Here is a 12,852-nt window from a genome sequence, read left to right on the forward strand (position 1 = left end):
TCCATTTCCATTCCTGCATCCTTCATAGTAACAATAAATCGTTCACTCTCTAGTCAAGTACAAGTGCGCCTGTGTTTAAAGTCACAGGCAGTCATTTTATTAATATAGTGATACTGAATTTCTTCCCTTCAATGCGTCTGTAAGGTACTTGTTCATTCTGTTACTAGCTGTGGTGCAGAACTTACATTTTTATTGCTGGGCTAATGTGCACGATATACTAATTACCCTTCCTTTGATATTTCATCTTCTAATTGCTACTTTTAATGGCAGATAGAATTGTTAATCACAGCTAAGGCATTGCATTGTGGAATTCTGTGTAAAAAGCTGTAGCTTCACCCCATGCCTTCACCCATAGTTGCTGCCCTCACTTGCAGAAGAAATTAGGCATGCTGTAGTAATGAGCCTGCAAAACAAAGAAATGGCATCTTTTTTTAGGAGAGCTCATTGAGGCAGAGGAGATGTAAAACTTATGGAGCAGGTTAGGTAAGAGCAGCATGACTTTCAAGATAGCTGGTTTTAGTGGAGTGAAACTGGGTTACTGGCCATGTTGGGTGAAAGGACTTAACTTTAGTCATTAGTCATATCTCAGACAATGTACAGCATGGCTTTGATGTTAAATTTCATCATGCTCTTAAGTAAGAGTGTTATCACAAGCGTTTATGACATTTGACAGTATTCAAACACGAAAAGGTCTGCAACCACAGTCCAGTGCTAGTGTTTAATAATACACTAGGCATAGCAAAAGAAGACAAAATGAACTTAAACACTGTTGACCTAGAACTTTGAATAAACTGGGTTTTTTGGTTGGTTTTTGTTTGCTTGGTTGGTTTTTGGTTTGGTTTGTTTTGGTATTGGTTTGTTGTTTTTTGTGTTCTGGCAAGAAAGGCCTAGAGAAATGGAAATCGCTTAAACTAAAACATATTTGTGATTCTAGTACCACCTTGTCAATATATTTATATTATTTCAGTGTTCCCTATCAGAGGAAATGTAGTGACAGTACAAATTATACCTGTTTAAACTCTATTATGAAGTCTTGGTACTTTAAAGCTGGTTTTAGTGCTGTAAACAAAACAGTTCAGATATTCGTAGTTTGCCAAAGTTTGGTGGTGCCCAGTTCAAATAGTTATTGCACTATTGTTTAATTGCTAGCCCATTGACCAAAATCACACCATGTGATTGCATTTTGTACTGCACTTGAATACGCTGCTTAGCAAGGAGTATGCCAGGTAATTGGTTGATTTTGAAATATGAGTCTTAAAATGTGATACTCATTTTTTTATAAGTACAGAAGTTCACTTCAGTACAATGACTAGCCATGTATAATCCAGTTCTACTACATGATTTGTATAGTGACTTTCTTCAGAACTAGTGCCTGTGCTATATTCGTAATACTGTTACTTTCATGTTGTATATGGTAAGTTCTGTATATCCAGAGGGAGTGTATTTGCTTGTGTTTTCCTTTGTGTGTTACTTTGTATATACGGAACACATTAACCATGTGTTTTGTATATACAGATCAGGTCATGAGAGTCATTGTTTGTTATTCAGAATGTAAGTATTTTAGGTTGTAAACTCAACTGTAGTCTTTTTTTTTTTTTTTTTCCTGGAAGTGCACTTGTCTTAAAGAGAAGTAAAACAAAGTAAAACATGTACTGTTTTATTTATTTCTTATTAATCTTATTTAGAATGTCTATAGCTTCTGTAAACTTAACTTGAAAAATTAAAAGTAAAAATTTAGCATACAGCTGCAAAAATATTTCTTATTTTAAAAAAGTTATTTGAATACATCTAAAAAGAATTCAGTAATAGATTGATGCATAAACATTCACAATCTGACATGCTGTTGAACATAATGCTTTTTTAGCGGGAATCTTAATAATTTCATTTGTTTTACCAGGAATGCCCAAAGCAGAAACTACTATGCATTATAAAGAGTATTTTCAAGACAGAATTATATATGCTAGGTATTTTAACATACCTTTTTTTGGAGATGTTGCATGATCTAACTGATCCCAGCAATTATGGATTATTTCCAGAATGACATGCAAAATTAAGGTTGGATTTATCTTGGTACAGAACACATGGAAAGAAAAGAAGGTACTGAAAGGGAGTCATACTACCATCTTGATCCTGTTTAGGAAATCAACACTTACTGAAAATAGGAAAGTTGTAGAAGAGCCATGATTGTACAGTTACAGTATAAAAGTTGGAATTTGAGATTAGGAGGATCTGAAGAGTTTTTTAATAGAAAACCAATTGAAGTAGCTTACTAGTAGAGCTATACTAGTATTTTTTGCATACAGTTTATTAGACTAAAACTGCATTTGAAAGTTATAACAAAGTGAATGCAATAGAAAAAAACATAGGGATGTATTTTTCTTCTTTTTATAGAATCTTTAGGAGACATCATATTTGACAGTAGCTCCTGGTGTTTTTTTGATTATAATTATCTCAGTTTCCAAAATGGTGCCCCAAAACTGTATATGTCCTGTTGTGGTGAGGAAGGTACGGTGAGGAAGGTACGTGTTGCTTTTTCTTTCTCCTTTTGGCAATGCTGTTCCTAGCATTAGGTTGGAAAAGCCGAAGTCTTTCAGCGTACAAATGGACTAATACTGTGCCTGATAAGTTGGTCTAAATGGCAGTATGCTTTCCCTTTGGATTTCTTTTAAGTGCTGGAGGCAACTCAGTTGATGTGGCTGAATTCTCCATGGTTTGATGCCTTTTTTGTGGAAATTTGCTTTGCAGTAATTATGTACCTTATGAATGAAATATAATATTCATGAGTTGAAAAATACACATCGATTGGTATCAGAACCAAGGAACAAACTATCTGAGCTCTGATCTCCTATTTACTTTTATATAGCACTTTTTTCTGACTCGGTGTATTTTATGGTACTTGGGGGAAAAATAGGGCAAACTAGTATGGTTGTTTTACAGTTGATCCTATTCACCAATGTTAATTGCAGGGTAAATTATCTAATTTCTAAAGGGCTTGCTTCTAAGTCATTATATTAAATTATGACAACAGTTCAGGAAAACAACACTGTTCCAGAAGGCTATTTAAGCACACATATAAATATATGAATGAATTCTTGTGAAGATTTAAACATATGCTTAAAGTAGACTATGTGTAAAGTGCATAAAAATTTTATATGCTAAATTAAGAGGTCATATGCACCCAGGTATCTGTAATAGATACCGTGTAAGACCTTATGCCCAAATTAATTAATCTAAACCAATGACAACAAATCACTGATGTTTGACTGTGTGGACTGTAGAAGTTGTTTCATTTCAGGAGAAGCACTGAAAGGCTCTGGGTCAGTTTGTGGTCCCCTACCTCAAATCTCCATGCCTTGCTCTGGAATACAAAGATTTTAGGTAGATATACAGCGGGTGAATCCCTGAGATGCAAAAGTTAGCATAAGGCATTGCAACATACTAGAGCAAGTATTATCCTCAGTAAACACCTGGCATAGAGTAATTTAGTTGCTTAAACCTGGGTATTTATTGGCCCATCAGTTTCTGAGGCATCTGCATAGGTTTTTAAAAAAGAATTGTGCCCTGTGGAGATAGAACTACATTCCAGGTTCAATACACTAGGACATCTAAAAATGTGTAATATGTATGTATAGACTACAGTCTCCAACCCAAAACAGTAGAGCAGTGTTTGGATCTGTTCTTTTACTGTGAAACAAGGATATTTTGAGACACCTCAGAAAACATTCAGAGTTTAGAAGACTAAACTGTAAGGGAAGTTTCTTTTCTCTGTTTCTTCTGGGATTTCACTTACTGGAATTGTCACATATTAGTATATTAACTATGTTTCATATTAAAAAACTAATATTTTTTTGGGTGTGTAATAGATTGCAAAGAGAATTTTGAGATTTTTAAATTTTTTCATTGACTTTTATATTATTCCAGTATAACATGAAAACTTGCGAGTGAAATCCCACAGTCCTAACAGAATGCATAATTCAGTTCCTGTATCGCAAATCCTTAAATGTGCGTTAAATGATTTAACACATAAGAAGAGTAAAGTGTTTCTAACAAAACCGGTATTTTCAATTTGCTTAATTTGATTATCTGCATATACAGAACATGTTTTTATTGACCAACCAGTTTTTCATTATTTGATAAAGACAGGCTTCGTTTCTTTCAAAGTGTTTTAGGGAGAATAACTTTAAAGGTCTTCCTGTATCTCAGAGACCTTATATCATTTTGCCACATGCAGTCACGTACGTGCCTTTTTGCTCTACTAATGTATTACAACCTAAAGAAAAAGGGGTTGTTCTTGATTAAATGCTAATTTTTGGTCTTTTTAAACTTTACTGTTAAAAGAGTTTTAGATTTTTAACAGGACTATGGGGCTTTGAGCGACCTGCTCTAGTGGGAGGTGTCCCTGCCCATGGCAGGGGGGTTGGAACTCGATGATCCTTAAGGTCCCTTCCAACTCTAACCATTCTATGATTCTATGATTCTATAGAATATGATTAATTGTGAACTGGCACAGAGTAGTAGGGAAGGATGAGTTGGCCTCTTCTTGCTCTTTGTTGGCTACTGCCATTACACAGCATGGGAGGGCGGAGCAGCCTGCATGGAGCTTTTTTTTTCCCCTACTAAACTTGGCACGCTGTGGCAGGGAATGGCTCTGTTCTTTGCTTATCCTTAGTTAGCTCAGCTACACCATGTATAGGCCTGGCCCAAGATATTTCTCCTCTAAAGTATAAGAAACCCAGCAAGCAGATTGTCAGTCTGCGAGTTGCAATCTGTTTCCTCATCTGTTTCTCAGAGCAGTGTCTTGCTCACAGCAAAGCCACAGTTTAGCCTGATGGTCTCGGTGCACGCTGAGAGCCACACAAATCTTCTATCCTTGTGCAGAGCCCTGTGATTCATTCAGCTTCCTATGGAAAATCAGATCACGCTTAGATATTGCTTGTAGAGCAGAAAGCATTTAAAATATTGAAATACTATGAAGCTTTAGTTATAATTTTAACAAAGTTGTTTTCACATTATAATTTAAATAACAAATAGATCACCTTAGCAACAAATATAAAGGCACTAGTTCCATTCTGCATGACAAATAGTGTTGTTTAAAGGAAGAGAAACTTTCTTAAGTTGACTATATAAAGAGATTGTATTTTTTGAGGCTTGCACTAGCAGAGCTCTGGGATCACATACTTCTGAGGCCACTTGTTTCTATGTTAGAAGGTATCTATTTCAGACAACCAATGCAGATAATGAAACGATAAGTATTTGTTACGTATAGGTCAATGGGGCATCCAATTAGTCTATACTTATTTCTAATTTCAGTTACACTGCTTTTAATTAATACATGGAGGTTTTTGTATTGATGTCCAAAGCAGAGACCGGCATTCCCAGGACATATTTAATTTTTCTTCTTTTTGTCTTTCAGTATGAAATGCGAATTAATGACCACTACAACTCTTAGTTGATGCTGTTCGGTATTAGTGATAGTTGATTGTTGCTTTGATTCTGCATGTTTCATGTTTCAAACGTATGAGCCTCTCTTAAAGCTTAACCTTAATTTTGTTATTTTCTGCCTTTCCTAGACTTATTTTTATTCTTATTTTTGATAAATGCTTTCGATCAAAGTTTAGACAAAATTTTATTCTTGGATTTCCTTAGATTTCTTCCAAAGTTTGAAACAAATACCATATGCAAAGGTAATGATATGGGCAGTATCCAGGACATCTGGTAGAGATCTTATTGTTAAGGGCAAGGCAATTCACAAATTTTGTGTAATAAATTTTCCCTAGGAGCTCAGCATGATCCTGGATTCACAGATCTTTAGTTCATCTCTATGGATAAACTTCTCGCTTCTCCTTACTCTAGATCTTGTTTTCTGAGTATTGTTCAAGTGTGCGTTCTATTAGTTTTCTAAAATGTTAGACCAATTGTAAAAAATGACCAGCAAGACCTGTAGATCTAGTGTAAAATCTACCAAGGTGATAGTATCTGCCCGTAGATAGGATCAACACAGGATGTATTAGTGCTGGGAGGACTGATGGAGTTTATGATGGAGTCAGGGAGACTAATAAAAGAAATTTTACAAACATGTTAAGGAGAAGGTAAAGAAAAACCCCAGAAGGTTGAAGTGTCTGTAACTTAAAGAATTCTTTCAGAATTCTTCTAGAATTCTCCTAGAATTCTTAGCCACTAGATGGCTAGTGTCTAACTGCAGAAGACCACATAAGTGCGTTTTGATCACCATCTTGTTTTCCCTCTTGTCTGACATCATTGATGATTTTAGTAGTTTGGTAATTCAATAGAATTAATGCTGCTTTATGCATTTTTAAAATTGATATATGGCATTGCTGATTTTAAGTGGTAGTGTTATAGCAGAACTAAGACAGGAAATAAATGAAATAAAATGAAGAATGACGTAATCTGAAAGGTCTGCTATCTTGTGACTTGTCAAGTTTGGAAATGTTTTGTGATGAGCAAATACAGATGCTTTTAAGACAAGCATTTTCACAGTCCCTGCACTAGTGATCAAGGAGAACATAACCATCTTTCTAAAAATCTACAAGCCTATTCTTTTATTTGCCTCAGTTAGAGTTTGTATGGGTATTCGTGAATGAGCAATGAAGGAGCTGCTTATAGCTCTAGGCCATTTTTTTATTGCCCTCACATAGGCACTATTTGAAGAGTCCTATAAACTGCTTTAATTTATGCTACTGGTATATGATCCCTAAGGGACAATACAGTGTGGAGTGCAGTTACACTCCCTTTCCTTCAGCAAGCTTAGCCTTCTCTCTTGGGGAAGTGACATATAAAAGAGTTCATAGCTGGAATTCCCTTCTACCATGGTATTTTTCTGCTGGCCACTTCCAATCAGGGTGCACATCCTAATTCAAAATTACTTCGTGGTAAAATAATTTGACAACTTTTAATGTTAGATGTGTAAGGCATCATAACCAGTGTTAATTCCTGCCTACTGATATGACATTTTCATGTACATGGATCCTTTTGGGAAGTAGGGAATACATTTTGTTTGAACTTTATAGCCTTCATGGGAAGACTTTATGACTTTTTAATTACTTTTTCGTGATAGTATTTTCAGAATGTTCATTTTGCATTTAAGAAGTGATATATCTACTCTTCTGTACCTAATTTTAACATCTATAAATTTCTAATAATGTACATGTATCTAATATGAGAAAGGTTCTGTGAGATTTAATTTCATGAGGTTGTGCTTTATTAAAATCATTTTACACCTTTTTCATTTGTTGCACATACGTTTTCTAAAGAAAGAAGAAGTGCTAAAAATGACATCTCGACTGCAATTTGGTTCCAATTTAAAACACCCGGTGGTAGCTATGTTTCTGTAGGTGTTGATGTCTGTGCTATGTGTCTAAGTTCCCATTATAGCCAATGGAGATCTAATCAATACAGTTAGGGAGCATAAAGAATGATTCAGCTAGCCCTAAAGTAGATATTGAATGATTTTGTTTCAAATTGAACCACATCCCTAATTTAAATATTTTTGTAGGTGAAAATATTTCAGTGAAGAACAGGAAAAGAAAAATTCTAATTGAAGGTGTATATATATATTTTATGTATAAATGACCACTCAAATAGCTAGGTTAAAACAAATATTGTGTAGATTACCTCTCCTAATTTATAGCTAATTTGGATGAATTCAGAAGTAGTACCAGCCAGAGGCAGAACCAAATGCTAGATGGTTGAAGTTAGAGACAGATGAAAAATATGTAATGCATGATGCTGTATCACATGAGGTTTGTTACAAATGTGCCAAGTGTGCAAGAATGAAATTAGAAAACAGCTGGAGTTGAAACTAGTGAGTGATGGGAAAGGCAAAAATAAATATATTGACAGCAAAAGAAAATGTTGACCTACTGCTCAGTGAGGCAGGAGACCTAGGGACAAAGCACATGGAAAAGGCAAGGCACTCGTTACCTTTTCTGCCTTGGTTTTTTTGGTGGTAAAGTTTGACTTTCCAGGTTCCTGAGCCTACTAGCCAAATTTGTGCCAATGAAACAGTCCTTGCAGTAGAGGAAGATCAGGGGAACGCATAAATCCAAGAGACCAATGTTATTGCAAGGCCAGTGTTATCTTTAGAAGGTCATGTCAAGCATAGGAAGTTTCTGATGACTGGAAAAGGAAAACCTCACACCCTTCTCCAAAAAGGGCAAGACAAAGGTTCTGGGATCATCAAGCTCATCAATCTAACCTAAGTCCTAGGGAAAGTTACAGAGCGTATCCTCATGGAAGTCATTTCCAGGCACATAAAGGACAAGAAGGTGATTGAGAACAGTCAGCATGGATTTACCAAGCTCAAATAATGCCAGGCCAACATTAATTGCTTTCTACGATGAGATAACTGCCTCTGTGGACAAGGGGAGAACCATAAATGCTGTTTAGCTTTTCTTTAGAGTGGTCTCTTTCAGTCAAAATGGTGACCTATGGACTGAAGAGGGGGATGATCAGATGGGTGGAAACTTGGCTGGACTGCATTGTCTCTGAGTGTTGTGATCAACAGTACTAACGACAGTACAACAGATCCAGCTATCGGTGTCTACTAGGGGGTTTCCTCAGGATTCAAGGGCCAATATTGATTGCAATATATCAAGTATAGCATTTTTGTAGATGATACCAAATTGGGGAGAAACGATTCGTAAGAATTGCTCTTAGGGGGGACCTGGACAGGTTGGAGAAATGGGCTAATTGGAGCCTCATGAAATTTAGCCAAAGCCATTGTGAAGTCCTGCAGCTGGGACGACCTCTTGCACCACTGCAGACTCTTATGCTGGAGTTGGACAATTTTTTGTGTGTTTTTCTTCTATTTCTGTCATATCAGTCATTACAAAATAACGCATTTAGTCTTTGAGCTTACACATTAGTAACTTCTTTCTCCTGTAAGAATTGTGTGATTAGTGTGTGGATTTTTTTCCTAACCCTTCATAACCCAGATGAGTGCTGAAATAGTTTAGGTTGTAAAGTATTCATATTGTCACAGTATGAGAAGTGTCCAGGAACTAGATGCCATTTAGAAAAAGTAAAAATGAAAAGAGCTTTATAAAATAGATTTGGTAATATCTTTTGGAATAGATATTTCCCCTCTGCACATTTCCTCAATTTCAAACCTTTGTGATGTAACTTTCTAGTGTGTTTGTTACTGTTTTTTCTGAGAGTTATCCATGAATTTAATGTCTTCCATGCTTACTTGCTGAGTTGTCAGGGTCGTTGTTTCCTATTTTTAAATGCCACTATATATGAGCATTGAATCTGTGTGTCTAGGTTATTTTTGCAGTTTATACCCCCCAGCGCATCAATATTAACAGTCTGACCCTCTAAGTCATTGGTACAGTTTCCTAAAAAACATAATTTACAATTATTTTTAGTTTTCAATTTTCTGGAGTAATTATTTATCCACTTCCATATCCTCCTTGTCATCTATATAGCTAATTTGTCAGATTATGCTCGTAAGTATTTTGCAATCACTCTTCTTCCTGTTTTGTGCACATTTATTGCAGAGCAGCATCTTGCATAACCAAGTGGTCTAATGATCTGCCAGGGACCCTCTCACATAATGTGCACAAGTAACATTTTGGTGAACCAAATGTATTAAATGTAGAAATAAAGCATAAGGTGTATAGTACAGGTATATGTTACAAATCTGTTGTTTTCCTGTCAGTAGAGTTAAATCTATCCCCTCTATTTTTACTTTCATGTAGACTATGTAAATTGATTTCATAAAGACAGGAGTGATGACATAAGCAGAAAATGAGACCTCTAAAAGAATGGCTCTGTATGTGTTTTGGGTGAGATGTGGATAGAAGACAGGTGGAGGAAGAGAGACTTGAATATGAGTATTTGGAGTGTTTTGGCAAGCAGGCTGTATATAAAAATCTGAAAAGGCTGGAATGCTAGAAATGGTTGGTAAAGGAAATAGGTATAAAAATTGAGACTGGGAATAAGAACTGAGACTGGTTGACCATAGAGGTTAGCACTGGTGAAGAAAGAGGTATGTTTAGGACACAAGATACAAGGAACAGGGAAAAAGAGATTACATTCAGCAGAATAAAGAAAGTATATCCACTGAAATACAGTTTTCATTCAAAGCCTGACATTTCCATATTTCCTTGCTATAAAAAAAAAAATTGTGAAATGCATTTGCAAACTGTCTCATTTTCGTTTAGTGCTAAAATAGAGGTTAATATAAGTGCCATCAGTCATTCCATTAGTTTAAATCGAAGAGATTGTTTTGATGGATATAGAGATCCTAAATCATCCTGTAAAATTTTGCCAAGGTGACACCACATGGTGAAATTTCAGGAGTTTTAGTTTGCCTTTTTATTAATAGTAAAACAAGGTTGCTGGTGAAATTTTTATTTAGCCCCCTGAATGTAGTCGTCATATATTTTTTAATGACACAATCTTGTAGCGTTTTCTTTCACAAGGTACTTACCTCAGTTGCTGTTTAGGACAGACAGTGCTCACTGAACAAGCAGTTATTCAATATTTTTTATCCTTACTATTCAGTGTTTAGCCCTGAGCTTTATTTACTGCACACAATTCAAACTCTTCTCTAGAAAAAGAATGATTAATTTTTCTCTTGGGCTTTTCAGTGGTGTTTGTCACTATAGTATCTGACCGCTTCACAACATTAATGAGTTCACTGTCACAGTACTTCTGTGGCTGCCTCAGAGTGTTAATATCTGCAGTTCACAAATGCTAACTGAAGCACAGTTAGATTATGGTGAGATATATCCACTAACTTGGTGTTTCTAAATGTTAAATACACAGAGCTCATTTTTCACAGTATTAATAAAGCTCGTGTAAAAACAGGAATGGCTCTTGGTCAGAATGAAGGTCCATCTAGCCAAGTACTCTTCGCCAGTAGTGACTGGGAGTTAAGAGGCTGGTCTCAGAAGAGTATAATAGCAAAGCAAGCATGTAGTGAGTAATACTTCCTCCAGTGTACTCTCACGGCTTTCAACAATTTACAGCAGCTTTCCAAGTCAGATGTATTGTCTTTGTATTTAATAGCTCCAGTGGATTTTTATTCCATGCATTTATTCAATTCATCTTTGAAGCAATGCAAATTTTTAGCATTCATAGCATTTCACAGCAAGAGTTTCACATCTTAATGAAGTATTATGTGAAGAACATTCTCTATAAATTAAGTAGCATTTTATATGTTCAAATGTATAAAGATCTGTTCAGATGTTCAGAGGTTTGTTTCTGGAGTACAGACATGGATAGTTCTGTGGTGCAGCATTAAACTGCTGTTCCTGTTCTTAACTTGTTTTGGTAAATACTTGATTTAGTAAATACCAACACACCTTTCAATAGCTTTGATTTTCAAATAGAAAAGAGTTCTTGTTCAGTCATCCTCATTATAGGGTATAGGTATTCAACTGCTCCAAGATCAGGGAAAAATAATACGGAATCATGTAATTATTAAGACTAATAGATATGCATAAGTGGGATGACTTAGCACCAGCACTTTAATCCTTGCCTTTACTACCTCAATAATTTTTAATGCAGTTTTCTGTATATATATTTCCACATATATTTTCACAGAAATATATATATATTTTCAATAGAAAAATGTGTTTCTTTTGAGAATGTAGATATAGACTACTTGTGTGGTGGTGAACAGAAAATACTGAATTTGGAGATGCCTCTATTAATTTACCAAAACTACAACTCCCAATGTGTATCCCAAATCCTTTTAAAAATGATGTGGGATTAGGGGTGCTGGAGTATATTTCTTTTTTTTTTCATATTTTTTTCCTTTTTTACTTTCTGGCAAAGTAATGATATGCATTTGGACAGGATTTCCATTGTATTGCCTGAAACAGCAAAGGTGAGGAAAGGAAAATCAAATTTTAATTGTAAATAGTTTGTGAAGATGGAAATGAAACAGCAGTGTGGCTGCAAGTAGGCCAGTGATTTCTTCAGTTAGTGTTTAGGAATAAGTTTTATGTTGAAATTTTTAATACTGTTTCACACAAAATACTACATCTTATGACAAAATAAAATTGAGCCAGTTTGTGATGTGACTGTTTTAACAATTATAGATATTCAAACAGTTTTTCTGTTTCTGAGGAGTGTATGATGAAAAATACGCTTTTTTTGTTGTCAGTTTTCAAAACATGCTTGGAGATGACTTTAACCACATGGTCTCTTCAGTCTTTTGATCAAACTTGACGATATACCAGAACTCCAAGACTTAGACTGTTACCAGCAGTTATGACAAAATATCTTTGCTACAGGAATTGTTTAAGTGCTTCAAAACTGTGTTGTAAGAGTTATACAGGTATAAATGTCAGAAAAGGAGTAACAGCAACAGAAATCTTGTGATGTGTTTCCAATGCATAAATAGTTGTCCTGGTTTCAGCTGGGATAGAGTTAATTTTCTTCCTGTGGGGGCAGGAATCCACAATCGCTGCTCAGGATGGGTTGGGCAAGATCATCAGGTGGTGAGAGCAATTGTATTGCATCAATTTACTTTGTATATTTTACCATTATTATTATTAGTAGTAGTATTTTCCTATTCTGATACTGTTCTGTTAAATCAACACATGAGTTTGTTCCCTCCTTTTTTTCTGGCTTCTCCCTACCCTACTGGAGGTCGGGGGTAAGGCAGGAGTGAGTGAATAGCTGTGTGGTCCTAGTTGCTGGCTGGGGTTAAACATAACAATAGTTTTTGCCATTAAATGAACTGTTGCAACATTTGCTTCTCCTCATCTTGCTTTAAAGTACACCTGGTTGTAACAGGACACAGGCTCAGGAAATAAGTTTTCAGAAAAGCAAGTGATCTTGCTAAGAAATGTCTGCCTTTTAAACAGCCAAGGGAGC

The 12,852-nt window shown here is 35.6% G+C and overlaps 1 protein-coding gene across 1 annotated transcript in view; it reads left to right on the plus strand.

Moving 5' to 3' along the window:
* The window catches only part of ANKS1B (ankyrin repeat and sterile alpha motif domain containing 1B), a 455,905-nt gene that overhangs the window by 557 nt on the left and 442,496 nt on the right, over positions 1-12,852 (plus strand). The gene's annotated exons all lie outside the window — the stretch shown is intronic.

Source organism: Calidris pugnax, unplaced genomic scaffold, assembly GCF_001431845.1.
Source record: "Calidris pugnax isolate Ruff unplaced genomic scaffold, ASM143184v1 scaffold44, whole genome shotgun sequence".
Lineage (NCBI taxonomy): Eukaryota > Metazoa > Chordata > Aves > Charadriiformes > Scolopacidae > Calidris > Calidris pugnax.